Genomic DNA, 17801 nt, shown 5'->3' with positions numbered 1-17801 from the left:
AAGGGGCAGACAAGGACGCTGATCCTCCTCTGTCACTCGGAAGTTGAGAGGATCCTGTCCCTGCCGCCCTGCGGCTCCCCTGGGAATCGTGGGGCCTGTGCCTCCCAGCTGGCTGCTCTGGTCTCAGAAACTCACCCGAGAGAAAATTGCTGTTTTACAATTTTTACAAGTGGAGCTTTGATCTGCTTTGAGTTAATATTTGGGTTTTTTGGTTTTTTTTTTGTTAGAGACAGGATTTCTTTGTGTATGTAGCCCTGGCTGTTCTGGAACTCACTCTGTAGAGCAGGCTGGCCTTAAACTCACAGAGATCTGTCTGCCTCTGCCTCCCAAGTGCTGTGGGATTAAAGGTACAAGCCACCATTGCTCATCTCAAGTTAACCTTTACATATGATGTCAAGGGTCCAACTTTATTCTTATGTGTATATTTAATTCTTCTAAAGTCTACTATTGCCCTTTTGCTATCGAATGATCTTACACTTTGCTGAAAACTACCCAACTGTATGGGCAAAGGTTTATTTCTGGCTCTGGTCTGTTTTATTGTTGGGTCTTTATGTCTGTAGCCTGCACCATGATGGTCTGATTACAGTATTGTGACAAACCTTTGAATGAGAAAGTTTGAAACCTCTAAGTTGCTTCTCCCTTTTCAAGATCTTTCTGTTAGCCACTGCTGTTCTAAGACCCTGGTGACCCATCAGCCATAAAAATAAAGATATTTGAGCTTTTAATATTTCAAAGCTCAGGCCTTATCTGGGTAGGCTCTCAACTAGCTTATTTAAGCTAACCTGACCACATTGCCCCATCCAACCCCGTGACTAGCTATACCTTCAGACCCAGAGTCACATTTGTCTCCTTTCATGTCTCCTGGTGAAGAGCCCTTCTTTTTTTCTACTTTCCAGAGTCCAGTTCTCCCTACCAGGAAGTCCCGCCTCCCACTTCCTTCCATTTTCAGCTATTAGTTGTTAGTCTTTATTCTATAAAAAGCCATATTCCAGTCTGAACCAGTCAGCAGCAAGAGAACTCGCAGTCCATCTCTTTGGGTTACCCTTTGGGTGGAATGAGGGCTACTTGGTAACTCTCAGAGCAGCTTGTTTTTTAACACGATAATCTCAGAGAATCATCTTTTGGGCAGGTGAGGAAGGACAAACACTCATGTACAGAAAGCTGGTAATGGGTTCCTGAGAGGACAATACCAAGTATTCTGTTAGCATTAAATCACTGCCAGATCAGCAACTGACAACTGATTATACAGAGACACACCTTAAAACTATGTGAATGAATATCATATCTACACACTGCTTCTTGAGAGTCTATATAAATTTTAGGGTGGATTTTCTGTTTCTGAAAAACAAAAGCCACTGAGGGTGTTGATGGAGAAGCGTTCAATCCATAGACCATTTTAGGTAGTGCGGCTAGCTTGACAGTCTTGTCTTATAATTCATGAAAATAAATGTCTATTTCTTTCTGTGTTCTTTTGTTTCTTTTAGCAATGTTTGCTTGTTTTCATTTTACACATCATTTTCCTTTTTGGTTAAGATCTTTTCTAAGTAGTTTATTCTTTTTGATGTGATTGTAAATGGAATTGTTTCTGTAATCAACACTGACATCTTGGCCTTCCATGATGGCCAAGTCTCCCTTTTCCAGAGACTAGATGGTACTAATTAGGACAAGAGTCCAGGCCATTCAGAGGGTCATGTTTGTCCTAAGAAGGGACAGCTACTCTGAATCTGCTGAGGAAGGAGTCAGGTCTAATTTAGAGCACATCTGGGGTTGCTCAAGGTCTTTGAGCTTTATAGACTCATTATTTCGTATGCTTTATGGGAGCCCAAGGACCAAACGCTTCCTCCCGAGTACTACAGGCAAAGAGATGAGAAATGTCACAGCTGTTGGGAAGTCAGTAGGGTGGGTTAGTTTTGGTCTGTTTTTAAATTTTATTTTTATCATTATTATTATTATTATTATCACTTAGTGCTCACAAGTTCAAAGGCAACCCTCTAGAGCTGGTTGTCCCTTCCTACCACGGGTTCTGGGAATCAAACTCAGGCTTTCAGCCTTGGCAGCAAACTCCTTTACCCACTAAACAAAAACTGCAGGAGGAGAATAATACAACGTCTGCTCTGAGCTTTTTCTCCCTCTATCCTGTTTTTGGACATGTTTCTACCTTAGACCTTTCCCAGAGTGCCCCAACTTTTGCCTCCTTAACAGAATGCACAGACCCCACTGAGTAAGTTGCTGGGCAAAAGCAAACTTGCACTGAAAAAAAATCTTACAAATCAAGAAGAGGTGGAGTCAGGCCAACAGGGTGGTAGCATCATAACCTGAACGTGGTGACAGGAACCAGTCTAATGCTGGTGACATCAAGAATTCATAAATTGCTGGGTATGAGAACACATGCCTTTAATCCCTACACTCAGGAGGCAGAGGCAGATCTCTGAGGTCAAGGCTAACCTGGTCTACATAATGAATTCTACATACAGGGACTGTCTTTAAAAAAATTATAAGCTGTCAATGTTTCTTTGTTGTTGTTGTCGTTTTGTATTTTTGTTTTGGAAGCAGAGTCTCATTCTGCATCTCAGTTTGGCTTGAGACTCATTATGTAGCCCATTGAACTGGTGGCAATCCTCCTGCCTCAGCCTCTTGACTATGAGGACTGCAAGTGTGAGTCATTGGTTGGTTGTTTTGCTTAAACCTGGGATTGATTTGGTGGAAGATGGAGCAGGAACAGAAGGGAGAAGGAGCAGATGGCACAGAGGTGAGGCAATCTTCTGGCCCTTGAGGTGCCCAAGATGTGCGGTCAAGCCCACGTTAGCAGCCTATCACAGGTCTTAGGAGGGCAGGGCTGGGACCACTAACCTCTGTTGTTGACTCTTTTTAACCTTAGGCTTTTAGTGGGCCTGGGGTTAGAAGAGGCTGATCCAGGGACTGCATGGCTGTGAAACCCCAGGAGCTGCTCTTTGCTGGAAATTAGGACGATTTTTCTATATCACTGCAGACCCACTACTGGAGGACCCGAGGCTGCTTGGATGAGAAATGGTTAGGCATGGGGCAGCAGGATCATGATGTCTTCGGGCCAACCTCATAGGCCATGCCTGTGGACATATGTCAGAAGCCACCCCTGTGACCGCAACAGCAGGGGTCAGACCCTGTTGATAACCTCGTCTATTGGGGAAGGCGTAGGAGGCACAGAAAGAGAGGGCCTCACCTTTTTTTCAGCACTGTGGTGAATGGGGCTTGGCACCCTCAGGACCTGGTTTCTGCTTTTTGTCCGCAGCTCCACAGAGCTGTCTGCAAAGAGAATTTGATACAAAGTCTACAAACACTGCACTGGAAAAAGGCACATTTTTATCTCCCTCTCCAGAACCTCTGAGAGAGCAGAGCTTGGTGGCTTGCCAAACTGACTTTACTCCTTCCATGTGATAGAGAGTGTACACTGTGGGCTAGCATCCTCCTGTCCTATTGATCCAGGTGGGAAAGGATAGAGGGCTAGAGGAGAACGATTGCCAAGCACCCCATTAGACAATGGGCTAAGAACACAAATAGACTTAGGTAGAGTGAGAGGAGGACAAAAAGAAAAACAAACAAACAAACAAACAAAAGTAAAGGTAAAAACTTCTTCCTACTTCCTGATTCTTCCTGTGTACCTAATCTGGTGTGGGCGGAGAGCGCAGGCACTGATTACTGTCTGGGGGCCTCTGATTATAAACCCACGTGTGGAAAGAGTAGGATCAAGGGACTCTGAAGTTACTAAAGCTTCTCTCCTTCCTTGCCACCTGCTCCTCTTTCCCTAGCCAGTGAGGTCTAAGGGCTCTCTTCTTTAATCTTTGTTGACTGCTAATCCCTGTTTCATTAGGGTGGAGGACTTGCTCTGAAAATTATGGGGTGGGGACAAAATTCCTTAGCATCCTGTCACTGAGTAGGGGCTGTCGTCCCTAAAATGTCAACGATCCAAGGATCAGATCTTTCTACATACCCTCCTACACCTCATATTCCTGCCACACAGATGTTACATTTCACAGCCACCCTTGAACTGCTGGGTTTGTGTGTGTGTGTGTGTGTGTGTGTGTGTGTGTGTGTGTGTGTGTGTGAGTGCACACGTGCATTGTGTGTGTTGTCTCCAACTTCATTGTCTCATTGAGTGAAATGAGAACTAATCCCAGAATCCTCCCATTCCGAGTATTTTTACCACTCTGACATCATCTTGCAGACTTCATCTCGATGTGCAGCCAGGCCCCCTAAGGGCATGGCAGGCACTAATATGAGGTTACCATTACCACCCTCCAGGGGCATTCAAAGTGACTGTCTTAAGGGTTTCTGGCCAAGAGTCAACAGACCTCCTCAATTGATACCCAGAGGCAGACAATACAGAGACCACAGTACCACCCAAACTCTGACAGCAGAGTCCAACTGCTAAGCTTTGATAATAGGCTGAACAGAGGATGTGGCAGCTTCCACTTCCTGACTGGAGCCTCTAGCATTGTTGTGCCAGGCAACAGCTGCTTGGTATCAAGGCAAGGCCAGACTCCAGCTGGGGAGGGGAGTGTTTGCCATTTAGATGTATAGGGGCAACTTCTGCTGGTGGCGTAGGCTCATTCTCCACGCACAGGCTGTCGCAAGGCTAACACAGGTGTTAAAACGATAGAGCTCAGGTGTGGGAGATGGCCAAGCAGGTAAGCGGCTCAAAACACACAGTAGAAGGAGAGAACTGTGACCTCTGACCTTCATGTATGCATCTTGGCATGCCTCCCACGCCTAAAGATAAATAAAACTGAATTAAAATGTTAGCGTGTAAGGAAGCAGAACATGATTCTAATTTTCCAGGTGAGACATAGATGTTACTGTGGATAGTCAGGCTTGTCTGCACGTCCTACCAACAGTCACACACCTCATGTGCTTTCCGGTCCTTTTTCCTTCTTTCATAAATAGAAGGTAGGAGGGAAAATATATGTGTATGCATTAATATGTATGAATGTAATAATTCATTGCGGTGGTAGGAATCGCACCTAGTGCCTTTTCCCCCTCTTTCTTTCTTTCTTTCTTTCTTCCTTCCTTCCTTCCTTCCTTTCTTTTTTTAAGATTTATTTATTTAAGTACACTGTCACCATCTTCAGACACACACCAGAAGAGGGCATTGAATCTCATTACAGATAGTTGTGAGCCACTATGTGGTTGCTGGAAGTTGAACTCAGGACCTCTGGAAAAGCAGTCAGTGCTCTTAACTGCTGAGCCATCTCTCTAGCCCTGCACTTAGTGCCTTATGCATGGCAAGCATGCATTTTTCTGCAAACCCGCATCTTTGATTTCCATATTGGACATTTATGAAATCAGTTTGTCTCATTATTAACTTTAATGATTTTCTTGTGTTTGTAAAGCTGGACTTTTCAATGGCGCTTTGCTTGCCCAGAGTGTGTGTGGCCCTTGGTTCCATCCTTGGCACCAAAATGAACATGTTTTTAGAATGAGTGGGTATTATGTAGAGTCATACGGCAAGCTCTACAGTTTTATATAAACTTTTTTACCCATCTGTTTTTGCATCTTTAGGTGTCTCTCAAGTTATGACCACAGTGAAAATCGTGCTTGTTTTCTTTCTTTCTTTCTTTCTTTTTTTTTTTTTTTAAAAGTGCTTCTCTTTTAATGAAACAAGTCTGAAAGATGTACAGTCAGGCTCACGTTGTGCAGTTCACAAGCATGGAAAAAAAAACAAACAAACAGAAGGACAGAGTTCCAACACAAGAAGCTAACCCAAGACCAGGCTGGACTTGCCGCCAGGGGGGTTTCTCCTGGATGGCACTGGGGCCGGAGCCATTGGGCTGGGCACAGGAGCAGCCGGCACTGGCTTCTCTTCCATCTGGGCCAGGTTGGCTTGGAAGTCTGTGTCCACATTTTCATGTATATCACCTTCTCCCTTGAAGTCTAAGAAATCTCCAGAGCTTGCTTCAGAAGAGTTACTTCTCTGTGTTCCGGATGGCTCCAAATCTTCCCTGCCACCACTAGACTTGGCGCCTGCTGACTTGGCCCAAGATGGGGGGTTCTCTTCAGGTGTCCCAAAGATGTTAGAAGCCATCTTGTTCTTCCTCACAGGCTGTTCTGTTGGCTCATCTAAGCCTAATAAAAAGTTGGACCCACCACCTGGAGGCCACAAAACCTGGGAGTTGTTCCTGCTGTTAGGGTCCACACCCTTGAAAGTGATGGTAGTGGTCATGACACCAAGGGGTGAGGTAGGCTGGCCCTGAAAACTCCGAGGGGGCTAGGACCAACCGGCGCAGACAACTCCACAAGCTCAACCATCCAGGCTCCAGGAGCTTCTGCCCTCGTGCTTGTTTTCTAACTTTATTATTCACATGTATGGTCATCTTGTTAGCATGAACCTTTTTGTCTCCTTCGTTTATTTCTGTCAGTGGAGAGTTAGGGATTACTTTTCCTTCAATGGTTTATAGTCAGTTACTCCACTATTTATTTGGTTGTTCAAATTATCTCATGCTTTATTGATATAACTCCCATCTAGGTGGTTCCTGCTGAGTTTTCTTAAGTCTATAGGCTTTGTGATCATTTGCACAGAGAAGAACCTGTACCTTTGAAGAGAATGGCTGGATGTTTTGACAAATAGTCATAATTGTGTAACCACCATGACCATAGTCAAGGGGAATGAGTCTATTGGCTAAGAGACCATCCCTGTGTCTCATTGAGACCGGTTTCCTCCATGGAAATCTGGTTCTGGCTGAGACCGGTTTCCTCCATGGAAATCATGGTTCTGGCTGTCTGTGTTTTGACTCTTGTTTCTAGCTTTACCCTTTCAGAATATTTTCGATGGTGTTTTAGCTCCGTAGTAGAGCCCTTTGCATAGTGTGCTGAAAGAAGAGCACGGCTTCCTTCTCTCACTCCTCAGCACTGAGAAAAAATGGGAAGAGAAGGGAGTAGGGGGTGGGGGTGGAGGTATGATCAGGTGCCAAACTCCAACGCACGTCACTTAAGCGTCAGAACTGTACGATACACAGTTGCTGTGGCATGATGTATGTCCTCTGGACCCTGCTGTCTCTGGATGTCCTGTCACAGGACACAGGGCAGTAGGAAAGGGTTCTTCCCAGTTCCTAGTCCCCACTCCTGGGCATTTGGTGGTGTTTCCTAGTATATGCTTCTGGACTCCACCTGCCCTTCCGACTCTCCAGAGTGGGCTGGATTGTACTCTTCTAATTGGAAAGAGTTTTCCCAGGGGCCGAGGACGAGGACCAGTGCTACCGGGCTACACAGAGTTTCTCAGGAGACTTACTGAAGAGATAAGAACAATCTCAAATTACTGCATTGACTTCCTGTAAATAGAGGCTTCTAAAGGGCTAACAATAGCTTCAAAAGTTAAAAACTAGCTAAAAGGCCCCCTTGTAGGCTGTCTTCCCAAACTTAACCAAGCTCCTACTGAGTTTCTTAGAAGAAAAGAATTTCTTTTGTTTGTCAAATTACTTTTCACGTATACTGAAAAACAACCAAACCAAACCAAACCAAACCAAACCAAACCAAGCCATGCCAAACCAAACTACTACCACAAAAAAAGAGAGAAACTTGAGAATATCCTCTGCTAGATTTAAAAATATAGCAATTTCTGGACTCTAAGTTAAAGAGTGAAAAGCATTATATAAATTCCAGCCATTGCCACTATTCATAGTGATGTGAGACCCAGCCCATCATACCTTTCGTGGATTAAAGACTTAAACAAAGAGGTGATTGTAGTACTGGGGGATTCATAGTTTTGAAGGGCTCTATTTTTTTGGAGAACTTTGATTGATATTTTTTGATAATCTCAGTTTCCCCCAGCACTTGATGCAGCTCTTTTGGGGGTGCGGGGAGTAATATTGCCTTAGAACTAAGATAGGGAGTTTGAAGATACATGTCTGTGATATGTTGATGGAAGGTATATATTATTATTTATATTATGGTATATATAGTATATATAATATACATAATTATAGCCTTCTAGTTGGGGAGAAGGGCAATGAGAACAAGGTGTGAAAATACCATAATAATACCCATGACTTTGTATACTAATTTTAAAAACTGATTAAAAATTCCTCCTGTTATTTTCTTAGTCTTTTGAGATGGACAAATGAGAATATATGAAACTGGGAGGTTTGTTCACTTTATTCTTCAGTGTGAGTCTGTGTGTACGTGCATGTGTGTAGGGGGTGGGGGCTAGAGGTTAACCTTGGGAGTCATTCCTCAGGCATCAAGTCATCCGTCATCCTAGGTTTTTGAGATCTCATTGGCTTGGACTCCGTGGCTAGTCTAGGTTTGTCTGTGATTCCTTAGCACAAGTTTTCTAAATGTGGGTTCTGGGGTAGACCTTGGACCCTCATGTTTTCTTGGCAAGCACTGTACTGACTGAGCCATTTCCCCAGCACAAAGCTGTGTGACATTTTTCTCACTGCTCTGGGGACTGGGAAGTCGGGGCCTTGCTGATCTGGTCTCTGGCCATGTCGCCTGGTTGCTACACAGAGCTGTCCCCTAATAGGGGCAGAAGGAGGAAGGGTAGAAGGAGCCTAGAAAAAGTATGCCACTCTGCTTACAGGACCTCGTCAATTCTTCACGTGCCCCAGGGATGAAGAAGTTCCAACACGAGAATGCTGATGTTCAGCCCATAATTAACAATTACTAGGAAACACGATCTAAACTTTTGATGCCATCCTGGTCTTGCCAAGCAAGTTCACCAGAAGGTTAATCCTTCGCATTATGTGCTTTCTGTGTTGTTGGTTAGCTTGAGGAAGCTGCCGTGAAGTAACGTATACACATTTAAACTTCTGGTCGTTAGAGACTCAATTGGTTTCTGGTGGTGTATGGAAAGGAGCACCGTCGGGCTGAGTGGACCTTTACGACCTTTGGCTCATTACCCAGTGTGATTTCTACCAGAGGAAACTTTGCACACCTGCTTTGACTGACTGGGCACTTTGGGACTTTGGATTCTCCTCTGAAACAGCTCTAGCATTGTGACTGCTTCCTTTTGGATAAGTACCACACATTTGTTTATTTATTCTTTTAGAGTCAAGGCTTTACTATGCAGCCCCAGCTGGCTTCAGAGTGGAGCTGCTCCAGCCTCCCTGTACCCATGGTGTCATAGGCATGTATTAGCGTGTTAGCATGCCTGGATCCCATTAACTTTAATACATGCTTTGCCCTGTCAAATGTTAGCTTTTAAAACTTTTTTAAAATGATATATCTTGTTTATTTCATCTTCAGTATTCAGATAAGTATGCTGGTCTTGATTATAAGTGACTTTTGACCTGATAGTTTATTTTTGAGACAGGTCTTGCTCTGTATACCCCGCTGGCTTCCAGCTTGCAGCCCTTGCCTCTACTTTCTGAGTCCTGGGATTATAGGCATGCACTGCTATTTCCAGCTTTCTGGTATTTCCTTATTGCAATTGCTAACTCTATGAGTTAAATACTCTTTTCATACATGACCATAGATTTTCAAGCTATTCTTACTATAGGCCATATTAGTCTATATGAATAACATGTATAAACGCTTCTAATCCTGCTTATGGTCCCCACATTGAAATGACAAAACTAAGGCACAAATAATTTAACTAAAGTCTAGCCACACAGTAGGTGGCGAAATGGCGTCCAAAAGTGAGCGATCTGGAGCCAGCCTCTTAACTGTATAACATATGTCTCTAATTGAGCCAGCTCCCTGCCAGAGCCCTAACACACCCTGGGCCGGAGAATCGAGGGTGAAAATAGAGTGCTTTATTACTGGAAACATAATAAACTCTCCAGGGAAAGCTTTCTCAAGGGCTTGGCAGTAAGACTGAAGTCACCGTGGCTTTTGAGGCTCCCTTCTTTCTCTTGAAAGAGCTGAGCCTCTAATGCACAAGGGGCTTCAGTGTGCTGGACGCTAAGAAAATGCAGGAGAGCAACAGGCAGGGAGCAGGAGGCTTCCTGGAAGCAGGAAGAATAGGGTTGGAAGGATTCAGGGACGGCTAGGGGCGGAGATAGGACAGGTGCTTTTGTCTTTGAGGCCTAGGCAGCAGGATAGCATGTCCTCTACCCCTCTTTTAAGTCTTCTGTATTGGTGGGGCATGAAGAAGGAAGATGAAAATACATTCGGCAAAAAATGCCTAACTCAATAAACACTGCCTAACCTATGGCCAGGATGGAGAAGTGAAGCATCAGGCTGGGGAGAGGGTCTTGCCACCAAGCCTGGTGGGGAGATGTGCGCTCCTTCTTCTTTCCTCTTTTCTTTTTCACTGTCAGGATCTCCTGTTTTGTTTTGCTTTGTGACAAGATCTCACCCAAGCTTGTCTCACTCACTGCTGGCAGCCTTGTTTGTGTAGGACAGGATTACAAATGCGAGCCACCTTCTGGGAGTTTCGCGCTTTCTCCTACATATTGCATCTTTCACAGTTTCAGGCTCAAGGTTTTTATCCCTCCTCTTGTGGGGGAAGTGACAATCCTTCATTCATTGTGGCATAATATTCCCAGGGGAATAACATTGCTCTGTTGTTGATAAGCGCTGGGGTATTTTCCATTTGGGCCTTTCTCTCTCTAAGAACTCTTATAAATACAGGGTGAGGGGACTTGAGGGCCTTATACCGATGGGCCTAGGAACAAATGTTTAGCATTCTGGCCTTTGGACTCACAGCTAACTCTTTGGAAAGACAGAACACTATAAAGTGTGAGCAAAACACTGACTGATGTGTGAGGGGGGTTGTAAATCTGCTTTTATTTTTTCCCTCACTGCCTGGAGAGATCTGGAAACTGTGGGTTAAAAAGTTTGGGAACCATATATGAAACACCTAAGCTGGCACCACACTGGCATTCCATAAGTGGAAAGCTAGCCACATACCGTGTAGCCATTAACTTTGGATTTATTTTATTTTATGTATTAGTATTGCAGGGGTGGGGAAGGGCCCACAGCATGCTGCGTGTCTGGAAGCCTGAGGATGAGTCTGTGGAGTGTGTTCTCTTTTACTTTTATTTGGGTTCTGGGGATTGAACTCAGGTCATCAGGTTTGGGCAGCAAGCTTGTTTACTTACTGAGCCACCTTGCTGGCCCACGATTAGCTTTAAGATTCTGTAGTTAGGAGCAAGAGGCAAATGGAGGAGGAAGTTACCCAGAGCACAGCTGTGTGCTGGTGAGTGTTCTTACTGGAGACCCCAAAGGCCTTTTTCTGGTCTGTTTAACTGTTATAATGCAATGCCACAGGCTAGGTGGCTCCTGGAGGACAAAAATGTGTTTTTCATAGTTAGAACAAATCTGCTAGCAGTGGTGTCTGGCAAGAACGTGCTTCATAGTTTATATGTGGCATTTCTCATGGTGCTCTCACATGGTGGGAGGCAGAGAGAGCTCCCTTTCTTTTTTTTGGACCAATTGCACCCCATTTTCATATCCCTGTCACTTCAAAATATCCCTACTTCCTGAAATGATCCCTTGGGTGGAAAGCATAGGAATTTAATATATGAATGCTGGGTTCAAATATCCAGCTCATAGCAGGCCCACAGCAGATCTGAACCCTTCAAGCACAGGAGAAAGGCAACGAGAGCCCTGGAGAAAGTTCTACCCACTCCCGTTGCTTTCAAGATGCATACATGGAAGCTTTAGGTCAGAAAGACAGGACCAGGCCTCCTCATCAGAGAAGAGAAGGGATACACCTCCCCCAGGGATGCTGCTGAGGATAGGCACACCTCAGGGCATGTGTGCCAGTGAAAAGGATTGTGTTGGAACCAGGGTTAGGAATAGCCCAGGACTTTAGGTTCTTCCTAGACGACTTTGTTCTCCAAGTTGGAAGGAGAGCTGCTTGTGACGCTGGCATCTCAGTTCACTGCCAGAGAGGGACAACCTCTCATCCATTGTTCCTAAAACCCAGAGAAGATGTTCATTGGTCTGGTTGGCCTATATACTCCTCTTAGAAGGGATGGTAGTATCTGTTTTAATATTCTTTAGAATTATATTTCTCTTTGGAGTGAGGTGAGCAGTTGAGAGATGTGTGTGTGTGTGAGAGAGAGAGAGAGAGAGAGAGAGGAAGAGAGGAAGAGAGGGAGAGAGGGAGAGAGAGGGAGAGAGAGGAGCCTCAGAGGAAACTGCTAGGCATCCACCGTTTGTGCTCTGGGTTGTAAGTAACACATTCAGTCTTAAACTGATCTAAACAATGGAGGCAAATTGCTGATCATAGCCCTTAAAAAGTTTAAGGGACATTCTGGCTTCAGGAGCATTTGATCTGGGTTTCACCAGACATGACAACAAGACAGAGAGCCAAACCCAAAATCACTGTGGTACACGCCTGACAATATTGTCAGAATGGGAGGGAGCAGGTCAGGAGGCTACTCAGAGTTCCCACAACAGTGCCACAGGTCAGGTGGCTTATCAGCACCACCACAGTGACCCATTCTTGCCCTCTTCACCAGAGCCTTGTATTTTATATACGGTCTTGCTACATAACTCAAGTGGGCCTGGAATTACTATATAGTCAAACCTGAACGTAAATTCTTGATCCTCCTCCCTCAGTCTCTTCCTAAACCATTTCCTAGTCCTTATCTCCTGTTATTGTTGTTTCATTGTCCTCTTCCTCCTCTTCTTCCTCCTCCTCATTGCTACCCCCCCCCCCCCCCCCCGCCTCCTCTGTGTCTTTCTGTGTCTCTATGTGTGTTTGTGTGCCCCACCTCCTCTGTGTCTTTCTGTGTCTCTATGTGTGTTTGTGTGCCCCCCTCCTCTGTGTCTTTCTGTGTCTCTATGTGTGTTTGTGTGCCCCCTTCCTCTGTGTCTTCCTGTGTCTCTATGTGTGTTTGTGTGCACCCCCTCCTCTGTGTCTTCCTGTGTCTCTATGTGTGTTTGTGTGCACCCTGCCTCCTCTGTGTCTTTCTGTGTCTCTATGTGTGTTTGTGTGCCCCACCTCCTCTGTGTCTTTCTGTGTCTCTATGTGTGTTTGTGTGCAGGTACACTTGGAGGCCAGGAGAACCTTGGGTGCTATTCTTCAGATGTGATTGACATTGTTCTTTGAGTCTAGCTTGGAACTTGTCCAGTGGGCCAGGGTAGATCCATTTGTTTTTGTCCCCTTGGTCTGGTATTACAGGCATGCTCCATCATGCCTGTTTTTGAATTTTTTTGTTGTGAGACAGGGTCTCCTTATATAGCTCTGGCTATTCTGAAATTCCCCTTTAAGACTAGACTGGCCTTGAACTCACAGAAGATCGTGCCTGTCTCTGCCTCCTGAATGCTAGAGTAAAGGTATGGGCCACCCATTTGAGCCATTTGCTTATTTTTTTAATGTGGGCTCTGGTCCTTGGACTCTGATAAGCACTTTACCAATGGAGCTATCTCCCTAGTCCCTAATTTTTCTCTTCAGGGAAATTACTGTTCACAATTAGTCCACCCCCTGAATACAGTGTTGCAGGAGAGGTCTCATCCATGAAGGATCGAGGGAGCTGTGAGTTGCGCACCTACAGAGTTGTTGCTAGAGAGGGGTCTCCTGGCTAGGGGCAATTGCAATTTTCATTACTAATTGGTTTTCACAAACCATCCCAGTTGTATGATTTGTAGCACAGGGTTTTATTGTTTAAACCTAGGCCAAATGGGGATGGGTTGACTTGGTAAATCCCTCTTGGGCTTTACTTTAAGAACATCATACAGTTTAAAGTCATGGTAGGATGCCATGCATTTTATCATTTTTCTAGACATCCAAAGTCTGTGTTTACTTTTAGGTATTTTGCTGGGGGAGGGAGAAGAGGAATGGGGAGGGAGGGAGAGGGAGGGACAAGAGGAAGGGAGAGAGAAGGGGGAAGGAGGGATGAAAGGAAGGGAAAGAGAAGGGGGAGGGAGGGACTAAAGGAAGGGAGAGAGAAGGGGGAGATGCGGGGGGGGGAGGAACTCCTGTTTTGTTTTTGTTTTTGTTTTTTCCTGTCTAAGGCTATTTGTGCTGTCAAACGTCTGACTTTTGCTTTCCAAAAGACCGGCAAGGCACTGTCTGTTGGCTTTGACTGGTTTGGGTATTCTTTTCCATTCTGTTGGTAAATTTAGCTGCTTTAAATTAGCATCTTCCCCCTACCTTTGTTCTATGTCTCTCCTCCTCTCCTTCTGTGAGAGGCGGTTAAACAAATTCACGATTCTAAGCCCCAAGGTTAAGAACTGTCAAACCCAACCTTCTTAACCCTCATCTGAGTTTTGTTTGAGGCCTGGGAGAGCTTTTGTTTTTATTTTCTGTTTTCCTTTAGCTCCACTCAGCGCCACACACAAATGCTGGTTTTTGTTTGTTTGTTTGTTTGTTTGTTTTTTGTTTTTGGTTTTTTAAGACAGGGTTTCTCTGTATAGTGCTGGCTGTCCTGGAACTCACTCTGTAGACCAGATTGGCCTCGAACTCAGAAATCTGCCTCTGCCTCCCAAGTGCTGGGATTAAAGGTGTGTGCACCACCACTGCCTGGCAGGAATACTGTTTTAAGAACAGAACCGTATTCCCCCCCTTTCTTTTTTACTATCTCTTTTATCTCAGCTCTCAGCCTGGGCTGTGTTCAGATGCTTTTACCTTCATGCTTGGTATTTGGAAGGAGTTTGCCTTGTTGCTGTTCTTCTGATTCTCATTTCATGGCTCATAAACGAGAAAAAGTATTGGAGTACAGTATGCCTGGTGAGTCCTTGTGGCAAATGTGTGTGTGCAAATACACTTGGTGGCTGGAGGACAAGTTTGGTGTCATTCCTCAAGTGCCATCTGTGTTGTTTTGTTTTGCTTTGGTTTGGTTTTTTTTGTTTTGTATTTGGGTATGATTTGGTTTTTTTTGAGACTGGCCTAGAACTTGCCAGTGCCAAAGGATAACTATTTACAAGCAGTAAGTCAAATTTCTGTCTCCATCTAGAAGATACAAACTGGGCAGCTCGGGTCCTGCTCCCTTTGGAGTACTGAAACTGGAAAGATGCCAGGATATCTTCTGGTAGCTTTCAGCATCTCTGGGTCTACAGAATAGATCCCTAAAGATTCCTAGAGAATTTGGAGTACCAGAAAGGGAAATCCCTATTAGTTTCACTGAGATTTTTTTTTTTTTTTTTTTTGCTTTGGGTTCAGTGAGGTTGAGAACCATTTGATAGATGAAGTCAGAGACAATGGAGATGATTTAAGGCCCTTAGCAATGGATAGGTGTTCCAAACTCATGAAGCATAGACTCTCTTAGTACTGGAAGGAGTTTGAGAGTTCAAGTTCATGACTGGGTGCTTCCAGGTGAAATATGAGTCTCCCATGGTCTAAAACTGTTTCCATAAGTACAGCCTAACTTTGTCGGGGTTTAACTACCTTTTCTGAATGCCTCCACATAGTTCTACATAGCAGGGCTCATTTAAGGGTCATACTGGCCTGTTCTTGTTCCTCTATTTTCTTGAGCCTGTGGATGGCTTGTGTTCCCATCTGAGGATAACAGTTGTTTGTCCTAACCATCTACATGGGGTGTGGAAAGCCATGTGACTGAGATCTGACCAAGGGAAGATAGTCAGAAGTGACAAGACCACTTGCATGTCTGGCTCTGGACCTTCCAACATGGTCCTGTACATGTTTTCTCTCTTAGGGACAGTGACTGAAGTTACAGTTGCTAGCCATTGCTGCCAACTTGGGAACTGTCCCACTGAGAGCTGTCAGGGTACATGGAGACTCACACTCAGCAACCCATCTCCTTGGCTGATCTTGAAACTCAGAAGTACAAATGATGATTCTCCTTCGGTTTCATTTCTGAATTTCCTGAACCAATGCCAGAGTCTCTCTAACCTGGGCCTAAAACAAAGTCTCTACCTTGTGACTGCCTGCTGTCTTCTGCGTGTAAGTGACAGGCATTTAGCAAGTCCCTGGCATCTATCTAGCTCTAGGTTGAGACAGTGAAGGGCATGGTTTCTCTTCTCTAAGAGTTTGTAAATTGAGGAACCAGAAATTCTAAACAATATCAAATAAAGGATCTAATGCTTCCTGTAAGCAGACTCTGTGGGAATTCAGCAAAGGGGAGATTTTTATATGCGTTTGATACGTGAGAAAAGCTACTAGGAGGCTAAGTGTTCTCCCAGGCCTTGGAGGGAGTGTGACCACCAGAGTAAGAAAAGACCCAATGCAAAGTCACTTAGTTCAAAACAATTCGTCCCTTTCTCTTTGAGGCTGGAAGTTAGCTTTGGTCCAGTGAGGCTGAGATTCCCAGGGGACTGGAAAGGACTAGAATCAAGGACAGTAAGAAAAAGTGACACATGGGGGTGTAGGGAGAATTTGGGCTGTGGGATGGCTCACATCTCGTCTTTCTGGCTTCTGGAGGGGCTACTTTTCTGGAAAGATCTGTCAACACAGATTCTTTATCCATCCATGGAGTGCTGGAGCTGACTCATATTGGCTTAAGAGAGTCAACTGGTACATTTTCAGGAATTTTGTGATCTGGCTATTACATACACCAATCACTATAGACCAAATTCTAAAAGCCTTATGTGGTTTTATTATTTGCTTTCATTTGGCTCAATGGCCCCCGAGACCCATCTATTAGAGGCTTGGTCCTCATGGTTGAAGAAGAAAAGGATTCCATGGTTGAAGAAGAAAAGGAGCAAGCTGGCTAGCTAGACTAGGTGATGTGGAGGGCTCCTGGAGTTCAGCAAGAGATTGTAACTCAATATACAAGATAGAGAGGGGTCAAGGAAGATGTCAAGTGTTGACCTGGGGCCTGATATATACCTTCCTACACACACACACACACACACACACACACACACACCATGAGCACATGTGAACAAACAAATAATAAATATGAAGAGTTTAGACTGATTAAGACCTATGTGGTCAGAATGCCAAATGAGAGGGAAGAAACAAGAGATGAGGGGGGCTCAGTAGGATCCGTGAGTCCCTGAATATCATCAGCCAATCAGGAGGAGCTAAGAGAGATCACAGAACCAAGTAAATTGAGGGGCATTTGACACTACCAGGAAGTGCTAGGCAGTTGTCTCCAGCCCTCACTTCCCATCCAAGTAATTTCCCATTGTTGATGACTTTGAATAGCACAGTAGATGATCTGTAAACAAACACTACACATCAGGACTTGATTCATGGCTCTGTTGGGTGTTCAGACAAGAGATTAGCAAGCTTCAGTCTGGGAGCCAACTCCGGGGCTCCTGCCTGTTTTCATAAAAGTTTTATGAGGACATGGTTACGACAGTCTTTCATTTAACTGATGTTTGTGACTGATTTCTCACTACAGTGTAAAGCTGAGTGCTTGTGATGAGCCTGCATGGCTCACAAAGTTAATGATACCCTCTTTCTCTCTGCTCTTTTACAGTTGAAGCTTGCTGAATCTTTAATCTGGAGTTAAAGCATAAGACAGTCAGCAGAGACTACAGAATGGGAGAAAGCCTTTGGCCACCAGACTTACTGTGAGAATCTATAAACAACTCTAAAAAGGAAAGGCTGAAATCATTGAATCAACACATGGGCAAACAGAGTTGATAGGTAATTCTCCAAAGAAGGAATACAAATAGTTAACAAATACTTGAAAAACAGTTCAGTAGGCTCAGCCACCAGGAGATACAAATTAAAACTGCATCGGAATTTGCTCTCAGGCTGGAGAGATGGCTCAGTGGTTAAGAGCACTTAATGCCCTTCCAGAGGTCCTGAGTTCAATTCCCAGCAACTACATGGTGGCTCACAACCACCTGTAATGGGATCTGATGCCCTCTTCTGGTATGTCTGCAGACAACTATGGTGTACTCATATAAAATAAACAAACAAGCATACATATATATATATTATTAAAAAATTGATCTCATTTACTTAGGGGAACAATCTCATTATATCAAGGAAATAAGTGGGAATAAATGCTAGAGGGGAT

At 44.5% G+C, this 17801-nt stretch overlaps 1 long non-coding RNA gene and 1 pseudogene across 2 annotated transcripts in view; one reads left to right on the top strand and one right to left on the bottom strand.

Annotated features, from left to right (window-relative positions):
- Nucleotides 1-17378, top strand: part of LOC116082100 — a 24032-nt gene extending 6654 nt beyond the window's left edge. Inside the window, exon 2 of the long non-coding RNA XR_004115169.1 lies at nucleotides 17253-17378. This is a non-coding gene — a long non-coding RNA (uncharacterized LOC116082100). The remainder of the gene's footprint in view (nucleotides 1-17252) is intronic.
- On the bottom strand, nucleotides 5618-6299 carry LOC116082099 (annotated as a pseudogene). Its single transcript, XR_004115167.1, has one exon. The product of XR_004115167.1 is annotated as a jupiter microtubule associated homolog 1 pseudogene (transcript).
- Nucleotides 17379-17801: the final 423 nt, after the last annotated feature.

Source organism: Mastomys coucha, unplaced genomic scaffold (genome assembly GCF_008632895.1).
Source record: "Mastomys coucha isolate ucsf_1 unplaced genomic scaffold, UCSF_Mcou_1 pScaffold7, whole genome shotgun sequence".
NCBI classification, from domain to species: domain Eukaryota; kingdom Metazoa; phylum Chordata; class Mammalia; order Rodentia; family Muridae; genus Mastomys; species Mastomys coucha.
This window is presented reverse-complemented; position numbering and strand designations above follow the sequence as displayed.